The 19,086-nt window shown below is 40.3% G+C and overlaps 1 protein-coding gene across 2 annotated transcripts in view; it reads left to right on the forward strand.

Annotated features, from left to right (window-relative positions):
* Positions 1 to 19,086, forward strand: part of PTPN11 (protein tyrosine phosphatase non-receptor type 11) — a 123,470-nt gene that overhangs the window by 6,673 nt on the left and 97,711 nt on the right. The gene's annotated exons all lie outside the window — the stretch shown is intronic.

Consider the following 19,086-nt stretch of genomic DNA (forward strand, 5'->3'; position numbering starts at 1 on the left):
CCCTGGCATAATTTGGGTATATAAACTCTTTTGCAGGAAGGAATCATGTCTTCCATTTCTTCAAGCACATTCAGCACAAAAGTCATGTACCATAGCCTGTTTAGATATTGATTTGAGGCGGTTTTTCATAAGTGCTTGTGTTGTATGCAAGTGTCTGTCTGTGTACACTCACATTATGAGTTGGTGATACCTACCTGAGCCATATTATAACTTGAACCCTTAATTAATAATAGATAATGGCAGAAGATGACCAGTTAGAAGGGCATTGTCAGGGGCTGGCAGGTTTTGCAGGTGTTAGAATGAACTAGAATAGGATTCTTATTCTTCTCCTGCCCGCCTCCCCATCTAACTCTTTCTCTACCACACTCCCCTCAACCCAATGTCTTTTACCCTACCTGGTTTTCTTCACTCCTCTAACTCCCCCCAAATTCATTCAGGCAACTGCCATTTATCAGGTGCCTGCTATATACATGATGAAACCTGGAAACTGGAAATTTACCGTCTTTGTCACCTTGTCTGGACCCATTAGCTGATCACCTTCATATCTCAAATAGAATCATACTAATTTGTTTTTTTGTAATATAGATGCATTAGCATTACTTTGTTTTGTAGACCAAACCCTACTATGTTGAATTCACAGTTGGTGGGAGATGGGGGATTAAGGATGTGTGGTAGTTTTTTTTTTTACCAATACCTAATATTATAAATGCTTACAATCCTTGGGGCCAGCCTTCTAAATAAAGATTTCCGTTAATCCCGCTGTTCTTTACATCTGTCACTAAGAGCTCAGGGGCTGAATTAATTCTCAGTGCTGCTTATTAACTGTAAGCTTGCTGCAAATCACAAAATCAGTGATTTCAAACAAGTATTAAAAATATAATTGGGCAACTTTTTTTTTTGGTAGGTACCAATACTTTTTAAAAATTTAACTAAGGAAGGAGAATTTGAAATATATTCAAACAAATGGGTGGATTTTGGAATAGAAATTGCAATTTCTAGTTAGAAGCTATTTGAAATAATGTTCATACTGCCTCTGAGCCATGATGAGGCTGAGCTTTTGTTTGTTTGTTTTTTTATATTTATTTCTTTCCCCTTACCCCCTACCCTTACCCCGTTGTCTGTTCTCTTTCCATTCGCTGTGTGTTCTTCTGTGTCTGCTTGCATTCTTGTCAGCAGCACTGGGAATCTGTGTCTCTTTTTTTGTTGTGTCATCTTGCTGCGTCAGCTCCTTGTGTGTGCGGTGCCACTCCTGGGCAGGCTGTTCTTTTCGCATGGGGTGGCTCTCCTTGCAGGGCACACTCCTTGCCCGTGGAGCTCCCCTACGCAGGGGACACCCTTGTGTGGCACGGCACTCCTTGCGCACATCAGCACTGCTCATGGGCCAGCTCCACACGGGTCAGGAAGCCCTGGGTTTGAATCCTGGACCTTCCATGTGGTAGGTGGATGCTCTGTCAGTTGGAGGCTGAGCTTTTGAAAAGGCAGTGTAAATAAATTATATATATGTTAAAATAACCTATGGAATAATGTGTGAGAAGTATCCTATATAACTTCCACCAAATAATAACAACAACAGTGATAACTAATCTTTATTCAACCCTACTCTGCCTAGGCTCTGTGCTAAATGCTCATTACTAAGCTTCCCCTGTAAACATCATGCTCGTCTGTCCACTCTTAATGACCTGATTGGTGTAATTATAAGTTGTAAATGAAATAATATGGTTTCTTTAATAAAAGGGTAGAGAGACGATCATCTGCCTTATCTCCTGTTGATGATATACCTAGTGGGTGTAGGTGGTGTTACCTGAGCCTCACCTTCGGCAGTGGAATCCACTTTTACAGTGTCTTGCACATCCTCAGCAGGATACACTACTTAAGTGTTATTTCTATAAAATGTGCAAAGGTGAGAACACCTAGCTACAATAGGAGACTGTCTGGGTGCAGAGTCTGCTTTAGAACTTTTTAGGACCTAAGAGCAGAATGTAAGTGTTAAAAGCTTGACCTTTTTTTTTTTTTTTGAGTCTGTTTCACACACTGGCACATGGCAAGCCTTCAGTAATGTTCAGTAAATGTGTCTATAATTTTAACCAGCCATAATATATAATAGCCAATATGCTTATTTGTTTCTTGGTATCAGAGCTAGATCATGATGGCTGAAGAAGCCTGCAATTACATAAACATAGAGAAACCATCTTGTGTTTTATAATTTGTGAAGTTTTATTTAAATATAAAATATTATTACTAGTAAAAATAGAAATTTGTCTTCTCTCTGTCCCTACACTTTCTCTTGATGTAAATTGTCCTCTCATCTCTTAATTTACTTTCCTCTCCCAGATATCCCTTTTTAAGTACCTACTATAGCCAGCTTCAGAGCAAAGGATGAATAATGCAGGAATTACATTTTTTGCTGATGATTTAAGTCATGCTCATGACTTAAGCATGTGGATTTATCAAATTTTAAAGTAGTTTTTACCTTTTATTTGGAATTAGTTTTGAGCTTAGAGAAAAGTTACAAGAATAAAAATAGTACAAAGAAAACCCATATGAGTAGAATACAGTTTTCCTGCATAGTGTTAATACTTTATCCAATTTACTTTAGCATTCTCTTTCTCTCTGGTATGTGTACATATACATGTATATACACATATATAATTATTTTTTTCTGAACCATTTGAGGATAGTATATATCATGGGCCTTTTCCTTAAATAATTCAGTGTGTATTTTTTATTTTAATTCTTAAGTAAATTTACCGTTGATAACGATACTTTCATTAAATCTTCTATATTCCAACTGGATCATTTGACCCAGTGACATCCTTTATAGCATTTTCTCCTCACCAGTATAGGATCCAGTTGGATTTGGTTGTTGGGTCTCTTCAGTATGGATCACTTCTATATCACCCTATCCGTTGGACCAAATCTGCTTCCCCTCATCTCTTTTCAATACAAATAATTAGGAAGGGAAGGATAAGCTAGTATTTTATCTTTTTTCTTGCTATGATAGCTGAGCTCTTTAATGTTTAGAAAAATGCAACTTGTATTAGTAGGTAGAAATACACATATTTCTTTCACTTACGTACGCTTATTAGTTTTACTGAAGGGAAAAACAAATTCAGAATATATACATGATTTTTTTTGTTTTTTGTTAAATGCACTTAAAGAAAAAAATGACATTTTTTTCTGACTCATAAATTAAAGCTCGGGAAACGGACTTGGCCCAGTGGTTAGGACGTCCGTCTACCACATGGGAGGTCCGCGGTTGAAACCCCGGGCCTCCTTGACCCGTGTGGAGCTGGCCCATGTGCAGTGCTGATGCATGCAAGGAGTGCCCTGCCACACAGGGGTGTCCCCCATGTAGGGGAGCCCCACGTGCAAGGAGTGCGCCCTGTAAGGAGAGCCGCCCAGCGCGAAAGAGAGTGCGGCCTGCCCAGAAATGGCGCCGCCCACACTTCCCCTGCCGCTGACGACAACAGAAGCGACAACAGAAGCTGACAAAGAAACAAGACGCAGCAAATAGATACAGAGAACAGAAAACCGGGGAAGGGGGGGGGGATTAAATAAATAAATAAATCTTTAAAAAAATTTAATTAATTAAAGCTCAAAACCAAACAGTTTAGATTTTGCCTACTGTAATCCTGGTAGAATGGTTGCCAAATTCATAGAAGTGTTTGTGAATTTGGTTCTCTCCTCTACCATCCCTTATGATAGAACTTTCCAGTTATATCAGAGTAAATATAAAGTTTCATTGCTTTAAATTAGTCTGTTAAAAGGCTATGCAGTATGTTCTACTTAAGCTTGTTGACATGTAGAAAGAACTGTTTAGGCAGCTAGCAAGCCCAAAGCAGCTGTTTTTCATCCACATATGTTAGTGTGGATACCAATTCATGAATGTTTATAACTGAAAGGCATGGAGCAAAACTGGGTGAAGTGCTGTAAAAGTACCAGTGTTGAGAAATGAGCAAAAATTTCTTCTCCCCGCTGGTATTAACTAATGTCAACATGTGGTTCTTCCAAATGCATGGGGAAGCTTTCTGGCAAATATTTTTACTTCTACACAGGTGTCCTAGACAGTCACTTTACAATTTACTATTAAATTTATTACAATAGCATAGAGAGAAGGAAAAATAGCTACCTTAGCCCCACATTTGGGGATAAGAATTGGGTGTATACAGCTGTGGGATGGGGCAATTTGAAGAGAATCATTGGCAGCTAGCTGCCTGTGCCCCTTTCTAACTGCATGCCTACAGGTCTGTAGCAATGATCTTTGACAGTGTCCTGTTGATAGGGCCTCGGTTAGAGATATAAAGCTGTGGGAGCCAATGGGGGCTCACTCCCAGACCGCTTTATTCCTTCCCTTCTGTCTATAAACATTCATTAAAGAATGTTCTGTGTTAGCCCCTTGGCCAGGGCTTGGGGAGACAGTGGCGAAGAACTAGATGCTGTCTTGTGCTCTCATGGAGCTGTCAAGTTTACCAGCCAGTTGTAGAAGTCTGTAATTAGACATCATGTTGCATATCACATGGGGAAGCAAGCGGTGTTTAGAGAAAGTGGGAAGCACGTGGATGGGGCCTTCAGAGGGAAAAACAGCTCATGTAAAGGCCACGTGTGCTGGAGAAAATGTGGCACATTGCAGTCAACTGAGCACCAGAGTGTGAGAGTCAAGAAGAGGCCTGGCCTTATAGGACCCTTTTAAAATCTTTGACTTTATTATAATAAAATATTTTGTTTTGGCCTGAAAAAACTAAATTCCTAGTGACCAGAGATAAAACCAAGAGCTGGTTCTGTGCTAAGCATTTTGCATGTATTCATATATTTCCACCTCACAACTGTGCTATGAGTTGAATTTTCTAAGCGTGGCAGGAAACCCAGCAGCGATAAAAGGAAAAAGCTGATAAATTTAACCATGCCACAGTTAACTTCTGTAGGAAAAAAATACCGCAAAGACAGAAAAAGGCAAAAAGCTGAGACAGATATTTGCCATACATATAACAAGGGATAGTTTTATGAATATAAATATGAATACCAAAAGCACCTACAAATCTAGAAGGAAAAAAAATTCCAATAGAAAATGAGCAATGACAAACTGACAACTCACAGAAAAGAAGAAAAAAATGGTCTGACAACATGAGAAAGTTCTGTCTCACCAAAAAAGGCAAACTAAAATAGTACCTTTTTCTACAAGTCAGTAGACAAGGAGGAAAATGTTTGATAAAACATAGGCTTTCACACAATTTATGGGAGTCTAAACTGGTACCTTCAGAAGGAAGAAATTTGCCAATTTTTTTGAGGGTGAAATTTGGAAATATTTGTCAAAATAAAAAAATGTATTTCTTGGCAAAGCAATTTTATTTCTAGAAATTTAATGTACAGATACATTTGTAAAAGCGTTCAGTGATTATAAAGGATCTGCTCTGCTGCATTTGTAGCAAAAAAATCTTGGAATAACATAAATGTCCAAAAATTAGGATTAAATTATTGAAGGTATATTCATAGGTTAGAAAACTGTATAACTATTAAAAAGAATGAACTGAGGGGAGTGAATGTGGCTCAAGCAGTTGGATGCCCACCTCCCACATGGGAGATTCCAGGTTCAGTTTCTAGTGCCTCCTGAAAAGAAGGCAAGAGACACAGAGAGCACACAATGTCTTGCAAGCTGATGTGATGGCCTGGTGCAATGAGATGATGCAGCAAGAAGACACAACAAGTAGGAAGCTAATGTGGCTGAAGTGATTGGGGGCCTCTCTCACACATGGGAGGTCCCGGGTTCAGTTTCCTGTGCCTTCTGAAAAGAAGGCAAGCAGACACAGCACACAATGAACAGACATAGAGAACAGACAACCAGCGCAAAACAAGTTGGAGAGGAATAAATAAATAAAAATCTTTTTTTAAAAAAAGAATGAACTGAGGGAGTGGATGTGGCTCAAGCAGTTGAGTGCCCACCTCCCACATGGGAGGTGCCAGGTTCAGTTCCTGGTGCCTCCTAAAAAAGAACAAACAGAACGAGCAGACAACAAGCACAAACAACAAGCAAATAGATGAGAGAACCATCTTGGGGGGGAAATGCGCAATAGAGCATAACTCAGTCGTCAAATCTAAAAAAAAAAATGACCTGATACAGAAAGATCTTCAGGATGCAAGAAGTGAAAAAATCAGAGTGTAGGGCAGGATATGTAGGAGGATCCAATTTTGGGTATGTTTTGCATGCCCGGGCACAGAGAGGGTAGTGTAGATGTCTACAAGCACACAAACATTTCCACACAAACATTTCTGAAGGATTAAGAAATTGCTAACTGTAGTTACCTCTGAGAATGCAACTGGGAGACCAGGGAAGCAAGGACTTTTTCTTTGAGTTTCATACCTTTCTGTGCTGTTATAATAAAGGAATTAAAACAGATTTTTAAAAAAGTTTATGTTTGTATTCTCAACAAAATCCAACCCTCTATTAAAAAAATAGCAGCCTGAGTTAGCTGACATAGATTAGAAAAGATTAAATGGGAGTGAAAAACAGGACAACCAAATGAAACGATCTTGATTGAGGCGATAAATAGTTTACTTGAGCCTGCCATCACAATGGTGAGGTTGAAGACCTGTGAAATTCTTCTAGAAACTATTTTAAAAAAGGAATGAGAAGAGGACAGTGGTGAGAGCAAGAGAATGAATTAGGAGATAGATTGTAGAGGCCCTGACTGGATGACTGGTGTTTAAAATGAAGGAACTGCTGAGCATGCAGCCTTTCATTTAGTAAAAATTAATAATGGGGTAGGATGTTGGGAGAAAGTTACAGTAGGGAATTCTTCACCTTCCATAAAGGGGAGACAAAAATTATTTCCCCTTCATTTTTTTTCTTTTTTTCCCAGCCTGAGATGGCTCCGTCATCTGTTTGCTTATTGTTTTTGTTCATTGTTTGTGGTCATTGTTGTTGTTTTGCTTGTTGTCTGCTCATTGTCTCTTTGTTTTTTCTTTAGGAGGCCCTGGAACCGAACCTGGGACCTCCCATGTAGGAGGTGGAGACTCAACTGCTTGAGCCACATCCCTTCCTTGCTCATTTGTTGTTGTTTTTTTTTTTTAAGATTTATTTATTTATTTCTCTCCCCTTCACCCTCCCCCATTTGTCTCTTTTCTGTGTCCATTCACTGTGTGTTCTTCTGTGACCGCTCTATCCTTATCAGCGGCACTGGGAATCTATGTTTCTTTTTGTTGCATCATCTTGTTGTGTCAGCTCTCTGTGTGTGCCATGTCATTCCTGGGCAGGCTGCACTTTCTTTTGCCCTGGGTAGCTCTCCTTACAGGGCGCACTCCTTGCGCATGGGGCTCCCCTACGTGGGGGACACCCCTGTGTGGCACGGCACTCCTCGTGCGCATCAGCACTGGGCATGGTCCAGTTCCACACGGGTCAAGGAGGCCCGGGTTTGAACCGTGGACCTCCCATGTGGTAGAAAGACGCCCTATCCATTGGGGGAAGTCCGCTTCCCTCCTTTTTTTATTTCAATTTTTAAAAAACTTACTGAAGTATATCACTCATACATAAACATACATAAACAATAAGTGTTTAGTAATAGTTGTGGACTTATAAAACAAACATATATAACATCATACAGGACTCTCATACCTTGCATTGTTGTGGACCATTTTTAACTAATGATTAAAGAGCATTGTCAAAAATATTACTACTACCCAAAGTATTTTCCCCCAACCCACCCTATTATTGTTATCTTCATATTATTTATATGTGAACATACATAAACAGTAAGTGTATATATTAAAGTTGTGAACGTACAAAGCAAAGATGCATAACCTCATACATGGGTCTCATACATCAACCCTCCACCAACACCTTGCATCATCATGAGACATTTGTTACAAATTATGGAAGAATATTGTCAAAATCTTACTACTAATTATAGTTCTTATCTTATATTTGGTGTATTTTCCCCCAACCCACCCTATTATTATTTTTAAAAAATGTTTTTATGACAGAAGTTGTAAATGTATAAAACAATCATGCACGTGTGCAGAAATCCCAAACAACATCCATCTATCAACACGCCACACTGTGGTGGAACATTTGTTACAGATAAGATAATATCATCTGATCGTTACCATGTCCATAATGTACATTTGGTACACATTCTCCATACTGCCCCATTATCAACACAGTACATCTTTGGCATAGATGCAAGAATATTATATTATTACTGCTAACTACAGTCTATTAGTAACTCCAGTTGTATTTTTCCCATGCTTCTCCACATTCCCACCACCCTGCAGTAGCTCACAAAGGACACTCTTGCATCTGTACCATCAACCACAGTTCTACTTCTTGGTTTACTGTGCTATTCAATTCCTAGATTATTCTCTAGCATTCTGTCAGTTGGCATTTACATACCTAGATTACCATTTTCAGCCACATCCCCATTTACAAACTAGCTGTTACTATTCGTTACCATCTACTCTATACGTTTCCACGCTTTTACAGTAAAGCTAATTAAAACTTCTACATACATTAAACATCAGTAGCCCATCTCACTCCTCTTATCTCCTTTAAGAATCTACCACCTACCACGAGGTCTTGAAGATATTTTCCTACTATTTCTTCTATTTTGGTTCTTGCTTTTATTTTTAGGTTTTTGATCCATTTTGAGTTAATTTTTGGATAAGGTGTGAGATAAGGGTCTGCTGTTCTTCTTTCAGCACCATTTGTTGAATGGACTGTTACGCCTGAGTTGTGTGGGTTTGACAGGCTAGTCAAAAATCACTTGACCCGGGAAGTGGACTTGGCCTAATGGATAGGGTGTCTGCCTACCACATGGGAGATCCGCAGTACAAACCCCAGGCCTCCCTTGACCCGTGTGGAGCTGGCCCATGTGCAGTGCTGATGTGTGCAAGGAGTGCCGTGCCACGCAGGGATGTCCTCTGCGTGGGTGAGACCCACGCACAAGGAGTACGCCCCGCGAGGAGAGCTGCCCAGCATGAAAGAAAGTGCAGCCTGCCCAAGAATGGTGCCGCACACACGGAGAGCTGAACAAAACAGGATGACGCAACAACAACAAAAGAAACACAGATTCCTGGTGCTGCTGATAGAAGCGGTCACAGAAGAACACACAGCGAATGGACAGAGAGAGCAGACAACTTGGCGGGGGGGAAGGGGAGAGAAATAAATAAAAAAATAAATCTTAAAAAAAAAAAATCACTTGACCATACATGTGAGGGTCTGTTTCTGAACCATCAGTTTGGTTCCATTGTTCTGTGTTTTTGTCCTTATGCCAGTACCATGCTATTTTTACCACTGTAGCTAGATAGTATGATTTAAAGTCTGGAGATGAGGTTTGCTTTTCATCTTTAAGATGCTTCTGGCTATTCAGGACCCCTTACCCTTCCAAATAAATTTGATAATCGTGTTTTCAATTTAAAAAAATGCTGGTGGAATTTTTATTGGAAATGCATTGAATCTGTATATCAATTTGAGTAGAATTGACATCTTAATGATATTTAGTCTTTCAGTCCATGAGCATGGAATGTTCTTCCAGTTATTTAGGCCTTTTTTGATTTCTTTTAACATTGAGTTGCAATTTTCTGAATACAAGTGCTTTACATCATTGGTTAAGTTTATTCCTGACTGTTTGAGTTTTATCTGTCATATTTTATTTTTACCACTCTTTTGACACTTATAGCTACTTTTATTGATATAATCTTCATTTTTAGACTCTCTCCAGGCCTCTCTCTCCTGTCTTGTTTTTAGGCTCTACGCACATCCTTTAGTATTTCCTGAAAATCTGGGCTCTTGCTTAGAAATTCTGTCAGTTTCTATTTATCTGTGAATATTCTAATTTCACCATCATTTTTGAAAGACAGTCTTGCTGGATAAAAGATTCTTGGCAGGAAGTTTTTCTCTTGTAGTATCTTAAACATATCAGACCACTGTCTTCTTGCCTACATGGTCTCTGGTAAGAAATCGACACTAAATCTTATGGGCTATCCCTTATATATTATACATTGCTTTTCTCTTGCTGTTCTTAGAATTTCCTCTTTGTCTTTGGCATTTGACATTCTGATTAGAATGAGTCTCAGAATTGGTCTATTGGGATTTTTTCGGATGGGAGTACGTTGTGCTTCTTGGACGTGGATATCTGTGTCCTTCAGTAAGGTTGGGAAATTTCCTACCATTATTTCTTCAAATATTCCTTCTGCCCCTTTTCCCTTCTCTTCTCCTTCTGGGATACCCATGACATGTTTGTTTGCATGCCTTTTGCTGTTATTTAGTTCTCTGAGATCTTGTTCAATTTTTTCCATTCTTCATCTGTTCTTTTGTATGTTCACTTTCAGAGGCCATTTCTTCAAGCTCACCAATTCTTTCTTCTGCGTCCTCAAATCTGCTATTATATAAATCCAATGTTTTTAAAATTTCATTTATTGAGCCTTTCATTCCCGTAAGATCTGCTATTTTTCTAAGTACGCTTTCAAATTCTTCTTTGTGCTCATCTAGTGTCTCCTTAATATCCTTAATCTCTTTAGCCATCTCATTGAATTTGTTAAAGAGATTTGTTTGAACATTTATGATTAGTTGTCTCAACTCCTTTATGTCATCTGAAGGCTTATCTTGTTCCTCTAACTGGGCGTAGCTTCCTGTTTCTTGGTGTGGATTGTCATTTTTTTGTTGGTGTCTTGACATCTGGCTCAGTAGAGTATTTATTCTGGGTGCAGTTTTTCTCTTTAGTTTAGGACTTTCTACCGTTTATCCCTTGCTGGTTGTGCAGTAGGAGCCAAGGATGTAGTTGGTTCTATAAACTGTGGAGGCTCAAGCTGCCTTCGTTGCCCCAGGGACAGATGAAGCTTCTCCCAACTTTCTCCTTTGCCAGGGGTAGGGACAGAATCACAGCTGTGTGGAATAATCCAAGTCGTGCAGGCCTAGACTATAGTTGCCCAGAGGGACTAATGAAGCTTCACACCCCTTTCTCCCCTGCCTGGGACGGAGATGGAGCTGCAGGTGTGGCCAGCAGTCTATGCAGTGCAGGTCCAAGATGACTGCTGTTGCCCCAGTAGACTTCTAATTATTTAGTCTGTGCCATCCAAATGTACCTGCAGTTACCTGGAGAAGCCTCTGCAGGACCCGCCAGCCTCCTCCCTGCTAGAGGCGGGGCTGAAGCCTGACCTAGGGCTTCAGGCAGATCTGGGTGAAAGAAACCGATTCCTATCATCACAGTGATTTTTGGTCAGCCCGGCTTCCCCTCAGGTTGGGGGCAGAGTCAAAATGGCGACCACCAGCCTCCTTCTGACTTGGACAGATTCACATCCCAGCTGTTCCTAGGGTTATACCTTAGCCAGCCAAGTCTACTAATCAGTAGCTGAAACTGGTGGCCACCCATCTCCTCCTCCCCTGATTTTGGGAAATGGAGCTTCCAATTCCAGCCACAGAATAGCTCCTGGGGTGGCTTGCGCTGCCAGAGTAGGATAATCACTGGCCTCTGTGGCTTGGCTGGTAATTTCCCTGGAGAGGCTGGCGCAGGCCTCCCCAGCTTCCGCCCTGCTGGAGGTGGGGTTGGGGCTTGAGCTAGAGCTGCAGTCTGATCTGGATGGAAAGAAGCCGGTCCCCACCAGCACTGGGATCTTCAGTCCGCCCCGCTTCCCCTTGTCCCAGGTGCAGAGTTAAGATGGCGGCTTCCGGCCTTTTACTGACTTGGACAGGCTCAAACTTAAACTGTTCTCAGGATTATACTTTAGCCTGCTGAATTTACTCATCAGTAGCTGAAGTTGGTGCCCAACTATCTCTTCCTCCCCCATTTTTGGGAAGTGGAGCTTTCAATTCCAGCCACGGAATAACTCCCGAGAGGTGGCTTGTGCCTCCAGTGGAAGATGGGCATTGGCCTCAGGGGCGTGGAGCGCTCTACTTATAAATCTTCTCTGCAGAAGGGCCGTCTCGTCCTTCCATTCCTTCAGGGATGTGGCAGGATGCTCATCTGGTCTCCTGGAGCCCCCAAACAGGTGCTTCAGCTAGCTCCAGAGAGCTCTGTGTGTTTACTAACTGCCCTGTAGCAGGAGCTGACTCTAGGAGCTCCTTACTCTGCCTCCATCTTGCTGGTTGTCCCTGCTCTTTTGTTTTTGCTCCTTGCTTTTGCTTGTTATCTGTTTGTTGTCTTCTCATGGTTTGTCTTCTTTAGGAGTCACTGAGAACAGATCCCAGGATCTTCCCTGTGGGAGGTGGGCGCTCAACTGCTTGAGCCACATTCGCTCACCTTTACATTTACTTTTTTTTTTTAAGATTTACTCTTTATTTCTCTCCCCTCCTCCCTCCCCCCCAGTTGTCTGCTCTCTGTGTCCGTTTGCTGTGTGCTTCTCTGTGACCGCTTCCATCCTTATCAGTGGCACTGGGAATCTGTGTTTCTTTTTGCTGTGTCATCTTGCTGTGTCAGCTCTCCGTGTGTGCGGCACCACTCCTGGGCAGGCTGAACTTTCTTGTTGGTCGGCTTTCCTTATGGGGCACACTCCCTCCCTGTGTGCATCAGCACTGTGCATGGGCCAGCTGCACACGGGTCAAGGAGGCGTAGGGCTTGACCGTGGACCTCCCATGTGGTAGGTGAACGCCCTATCCATTGGGCCAAGTCCGCTACCCTCATTTACTTTGATAACTAAATAATTGTAGATTTAAGAATTTTTAAAGGAAAATTCCCATATAACCATTATTCTAATTATTAGAATAAATTATTAAAATTAGGGACAGTAATCTTCCAAATCACTGAAGTAACAAAGTAGCCAAAGACTGAAAGAAAACCAAAAATTGGCAGTCAAAAACAGTTGGTAAATATATGGATTAAATCCCCCAATTAAAGGCAGAGAGTCAGATGGAATATTTAAAATCCAACTGTGTTCTAAGAAGAGACAAATTAGAAAGAATGAAAAAGGATAAATAAAACAAACATGGGCAAAAATAATTTGGATGGTAGCAATAATACATAGTTAAGTAGGATTCAAGATAAAATGTATTATTATAAATATTTAATGCTAGTGTATTTTCATATCAATGAAAGGTACAATCCATAGTAGAGAAATAATAGTCAAGAACCTTTTAATGTATAAGGTTGCAAGCCAACAAGCTATAATAGTTTTAAAGCTCTTTTACATTTATTAAAACTCATTTAAGTCTCATATCCAATGAACTAGGCACTATTCATATCCACATTTTACAGATAAGGAAACTGAGGCTAAAAGATATCAAATAACTTGACCAAGAGATTTGGCAGAGCTGGGATTTGAAATAGTGACTTGGCTCTGTAGTCTGCACTTAATTACTGTGCTATACCACCTCAAAGACAGAAGAGGTTCAAGTCATTTTTTTTTTTAAACAAATTAATTTTATTGGTACATATTAATAAAACATGTTAATCTGAAGGGTACAATCAATGGTATTTGATATAATCATATAGTCATGCATTCATCACCTCAGTCATCATAGCATTTTCTATGTATAATCCCATAGTTGTGCATGCATTACTTCATCATTAGAGTTTTAAAATTATTTCAATAATCATATTAATAAACAGAAAATAAGAAAATTCTTGGGAAACGGACTTGGCCCAGTGGTTAGGGCGTCCGTCTACCACTTGGGAGGTCCGCGGTTCAAACCCCGGGCCTCCTTGACCCGTGTGGAGCTGGCCCATGCGCAGTGCTGATGCGCGCAAAGAGTGCCCTGCCACGCAGGGGTGTCCCCCACGTAGGGGAGCCCCACGCGCAAGGAGTGCGCCTGTAAGGAGACCCGCCTAGCGCGAAAGAAAGTACAGCCTGCCCAGGAATGGCGCCGCCCACGCTTCCTGTGCCACTGACGACAACAGAAGCGGACAAAGAAACAAGACGCAGCGAATAGACACAGAGAACAGACAACCGAGGGAGGGAAGGGAATTAAATAAATAAATAAATCTTTAAAAAAAAAAAAAAAGAAAGAAAATTCTTCATCCCTTCATCTCTCTGTGCTTCCCCTGCAGTACATAGCTGCTATTTCTGGCTATTATTGCACAATTATTTATTTATTAAGCAGCTTAACTGAGATATATTCATATAACATATCATCTATCCAAAGTGTATAATCAATGGCTTTTAGTGTAATCAGAATGTTGTGCATTCATCACCACAAAAAATTTTAGATCAATTTCATTACTCCAAAGAAGAAAAACTCCACACCCCTTAGGAGTCCTTCCCTGCCCTACATAACCACTAACTTTATGTTTATAAATTTATATTTACATTTTATATAAATGGAATCATACAATATGTAGTACTTTGTGTCTGGTTTCTTTCACTTAGCATAATGGTTTTTTGTCTGATAATAGCATCTTCTAGTGTTAACATACATTTGTTCAGTTTCAAAGAAAAAGTGTTATATATGCATCTTTACCCATATTCATATTTCACATGTGGTTTTACTATTCTACACAGTTCCATGTTACATTCTTTTTTAAAATTTTTATTTTATTATGTATTTTTTAAAAGATATCATAAATAACACAAAATGTTACAATAAAAAATATGAGGTTCCCATATACCACACTCCCCACACTCCTCACTCCTCCCACATCAAAAACTTCTTTCATTAGTGTGGTACATTCATTGCATTTGATGAGTACATTTTGGAGCACTGCTACACAGCATGGATTATGGTTTACACTCTCTCCCAGTCCATTCAGTGGGTTATGGCAGGATATATAATGTCCTGTACCTGTCCCTGCAATATCATTCAGGACAATGCCAAGTCCTGAAAATGCCCCAATATCACATCTCTTTTTCCTTCCCTCTCCCTGCCTTCAGTAACTCCTGTGGCCACTGTCTCCACATCAATGATATAATTTCTTCCATTGCTAGAGTCACAATAATTCTGTATTAGAATACCAGTAAGTCCACTCTAATCCATATTTTATTCCTCCATCCTGAGGACCCTGGGATGGCAATGTCCACTCTACCTGTAAATCGAGAGGGGGCTTGGATCCCACATGGCTGATGGATGAGATTCTCCTGCTTGCAGCTGTAGACTCTCTTGGTTCCCTGGTGTGATGGTTGACCATCCTCACCTTCCTGTTAGCTGACCTTGGTAAGTCCAACGAACCAGAGAGTAGGTATTGCAACTCTGTTGAGGCTCAGGGCCCAGCTGGCACATAGACAGTCCAGACATTCAAGTCTCCTGAGCATACACCAACCCCCGTGCCATTCACAGGTTCAGTAAAAGGGACAGAAGAGGCATGTGTAGAGAAGTCACATCTGAGTCCAACTCCATCACACTCCAGAGCACAAATTCCAAAGTAGGGCCCACTGGCAAGGGACTGAACTCCAGAACCATCTGTCATGACTGTAGGACCTGGGTGTCTCCGTAGCCCTCAGGAGTACTACTACCTGGGGTTGTATCTACTTTGGCTGTCTCTGAGATCCTGCTGAGATGTGCATAAGCACGACCTTCTGATGGCCTCCGGACTTAATTTGAAGTCTCTTCCCCCTTTTTTTCAAGGCCTTTTTCTAATTGCATCGCCAACTGTTGCTCGGCAGTAATCCCTTGCACCTGGGAGGCTCATCCTGGAAGTCCATGTTACATTCTTTATCTTTCCTTTTAGTAATATATATGACCATAGCTTTTCAGTTTAAATCCCTTTTGGCAGTCATGAATAATGCTGCTATGAACATGGGAGTGTAGATGTCTGTTTGTGTCACTGCTCTCAGTTCTTCTGGATAAATACCCAGTAGTGATATTTCTGGGTCACATGGCAAGTCTTATATTCAACTTCCTTAGGAACTGCCAAACAGTCCTGAACAGTGGTTGTACCATTCTGCCTTCCCACCAACAGTGAATAAGCATTCATGTCTCTCCATGTCCTCTCCAACACTTGTAGTTCTCTATCTTTTTAATAGTGGCCATTCTAATAGTTGTGAAATAATATCTCATTGTAGTTTTGATTTGCATTTCCCCAGTCACTAGTGATGTTGAACATTTTTCCTTGTGTTATTGCCATTTGTATTTTTTCTTTGAACAAATGTCTATTCAAGTCCTTTGCCTATTTTTTAATCAGGTCGGTTGAATTGAGTTGTGATATCTCCCTATATATCATGGATATTAAACCCTTATTGGAGATGTGATTTCCAGATATTTTCTCCCATTGAGTTGGCTGCCTTTTCATCCTTTTGACAAAGTTCTTTGAGGTGCAAAAGTGTTTAATTTTGAGGAGGTCCCATTTATCTATATTTTTCTTTTGTCGCTCTTGTAACCTTTTGTAAGGTCAAGAAACCACCTCCTACCACAAGGTCTTGAAGATGTTTCCCTACATTTTCTTTTAGAAGTTCTATGGTCCTAGCTTTTATATTTAGGGTTTTGATTCATTTTGAGTTAATTCTTGTCTAGGGAGTGAGATAGGGATCCTCTTTCATTCTTTTGGTTAAGGATATCCAGTTCTCCCAGCACTGTTTATTGAAGAGACTGTATTGTCCTGTTGACGTGACTTCAGTAGGTTTGTCGAAAACCAGTTGGCCATAGAGGTGAGGGTTTATTTCTGAATTTCAAATTGATTGATGCCTCTGTCTTTATGCCAATACCATGCTGTTTTGAGTACTGTAGCTTTGTAATATGTTTCAAGTTTGGACGGTATAGTTTTTCCCAGGTTGCTCTTCTTTTTTAGAATGCTTTTGGCTATTGGGGTGCACTTTCCCTTCCAAATGAATTTGGTAATTGCCTTTTCTATTTCTGTAGTGTAGGCTTTTGGAATTTTTATTGGTTTTGCATTGAATTTATAAATCTGTTTGGGTAGGATTGACATCTTCATGATATTTGGTCTTCCAATCCATGAAAACAGAATAACTTTCCATATATTTAGGTCTCTTAAAATTTATTTTAGCATTATTTTGTAATTTTCTGCATAGAGATTCTGTACTTCTTTGGTTAAATTGATTCCTAGGTATTTGAGTCTTTTTTTTTTTTACCCTTTCCTTCCCCCCACCTTCTTCCCCCTCCCCCCTTTCCTCCCTCTCCCTTCCCCCTCCCCTCCTTCTCCTTCCCCTCCTCCTGGTTTCTCTTGCACCTTGCCTTGACTCTCCCTTTCATCTTTCTTTTGATGCATCGTCATCTTGCTGTGTGACTTACTTGCACAGGCACTTGGCTCACCATGCAGGCACTGGCTCACCAAGTGGGCACTTGATTGGGTACTTGGCTTGCTGGGCAGGCACTTGTGTGGGCACTCCGCTTGCCAGTTGGGCACTGTCTCACCACACAGGCATGCTTTTTTTTTTTTTTTTTTTTACCATGAGGCCCCAGGGATTTGGCCCTCCCATATGGTAGGCAGAAGCCCAATCACTTGAGCCACATCTGCTTCTCTGTATTTGAGTCTTTTGTTGCTGTTGTAAATTGAATTTTTTCCATTTATTTCATCCTCAAATTGTTCACTATTAGTGTACAGGAACATTTCTGATTTTGGCATGTTGATCTTGTGTCTTGCTACTTTGCTAAAGTTGTTTGTTAGCTCAAGTAGCGTTGCTGTATTCATTTCAGAATTTTCTAACTATAGGATCAGGTCATCCACAAGTAGTGAGAGTTTTACTTCCTCTTTTCCTATTTGAATGCCATTTATTTTATTTTATTTTATTTTATGTTATGTTATGTTATGTTATTTTTTATTCTTATCAAATTGCTCTAGCTAGAACTTCTAGCACAATGTTGAATAACAATGGTCATAGTGGGCATCCTTGTTTTGTTCCCAGTCTTAGAAGGAAAGCTTTCTACCTTTCCCTATTGCGTACACTGTTGGCTGTGGTTTTTCATGTATACCTTTTATCATACTGAGGAATTTTCCTTCTATTTCTAGAAGGAAATACTAAGAAAGGATGCTGGATTTTGTCGAATGCTTTTTTTGCATAGATTGAGATGATCATGTAGTTTTTTCCCTTCAATCTGTCAGTGTGGTGTATTATATAAGTTGATTTTCTTGTGTTGAACCAGCCATACATAACGGGAATAAATCCAACTTGGGCATTATGTATAAGTCTTTTGATATGCTCTTGGATTCTATTTGCTAGTATTTTGTTGAGAATTTTTGCATCTATGTTCATTAGAGAGTTGGCCTATATGTATTTTTTCTTATAGTGTCTTTATTGGTGGGTGATTTGGCTTTGTAAAATACGTTGGGTAATTTTCCCTCCTCTTCAATTTTTTAGAAGAGTTTAAACAGGATTGGTATTAATTCTTCTCAAAATGCTAGGTAGAGGAAAGCAGACTTGGCTCAATGGATAGAGCGTCCGCCTACCACATGGGAGATCCACGGTTCAAACCCAGGGCCTCCTTGACCCATGTGTAGCTGGCCCACATGCAGAGCTGATGCGTGCAAGGAGTGCCCTGCTAGGCAGGAGTGTCCGCCCCGTAAGGAGAGCCGCCCAGGGCAAAAGAAAGTTCAGCCTGCCCAGGAGTGGCGCTGCACACATAGAGAGCTGATGCAGCAAAATGATGCAACAAAGAGACACAGACTCCCGGTGCCGCTGACAAGAGTACAAGCGGACACAGAACACACAGCGAATGGACATAGAGAACAGACATAAAATCTTAATTAAAAAAATGCTCGGTAGAGTTCACCTGTGAAGCTGTCTGGTCCTGGATTTTTCTTTGCTGGGAGATTTTTGATGACTGATTCAATCTCTTTAAATGTAATTCGTTTTTTATGTTCTTGTATTTCTTGTTGCATCAGTACAGGTTATTTGTGCATTTTTAGGAATTTGTCCATTTCATCTAGGTTGTCTAGTTTTTTGGCCTACAGTTTCTCAAAATATCCTCTTATGATCCTTTTTATTTCTGTAGGGTCAGTCATTACTTCCCGCCTTTCTTTTCTGATTGTATTTATTTGCATCTTCTCTCTCTCTCTCTTTTTTTTTTTTTTGCTAGTCTAGGTAGGGCTTTGTCAATTCTATTGGTCTTCTCAGAGAACTAGCTTTTGGTTTTGTTGATTTTCTCTATTTTTTTTTGTTCTCAATTTCATTTATTTCTGCCCTAATCTTTATTATTTCTTTCCTCCTGCTTGTTTTGGGATTGCTTTGCTGTTCTTTTTCTAGTTTCTATAGTTGTTCAGTTAAATCTTTGAGTGT

The sequence above is a fragment of the Dasypus novemcinctus genome, chromosome 19, assembly GCF_030445035.2.
Source record: "Dasypus novemcinctus isolate mDasNov1 chromosome 19, mDasNov1.1.hap2, whole genome shotgun sequence".
NCBI classification, from domain to species: domain Eukaryota; kingdom Metazoa; phylum Chordata; class Mammalia; order Cingulata; family Dasypodidae; genus Dasypus; species Dasypus novemcinctus.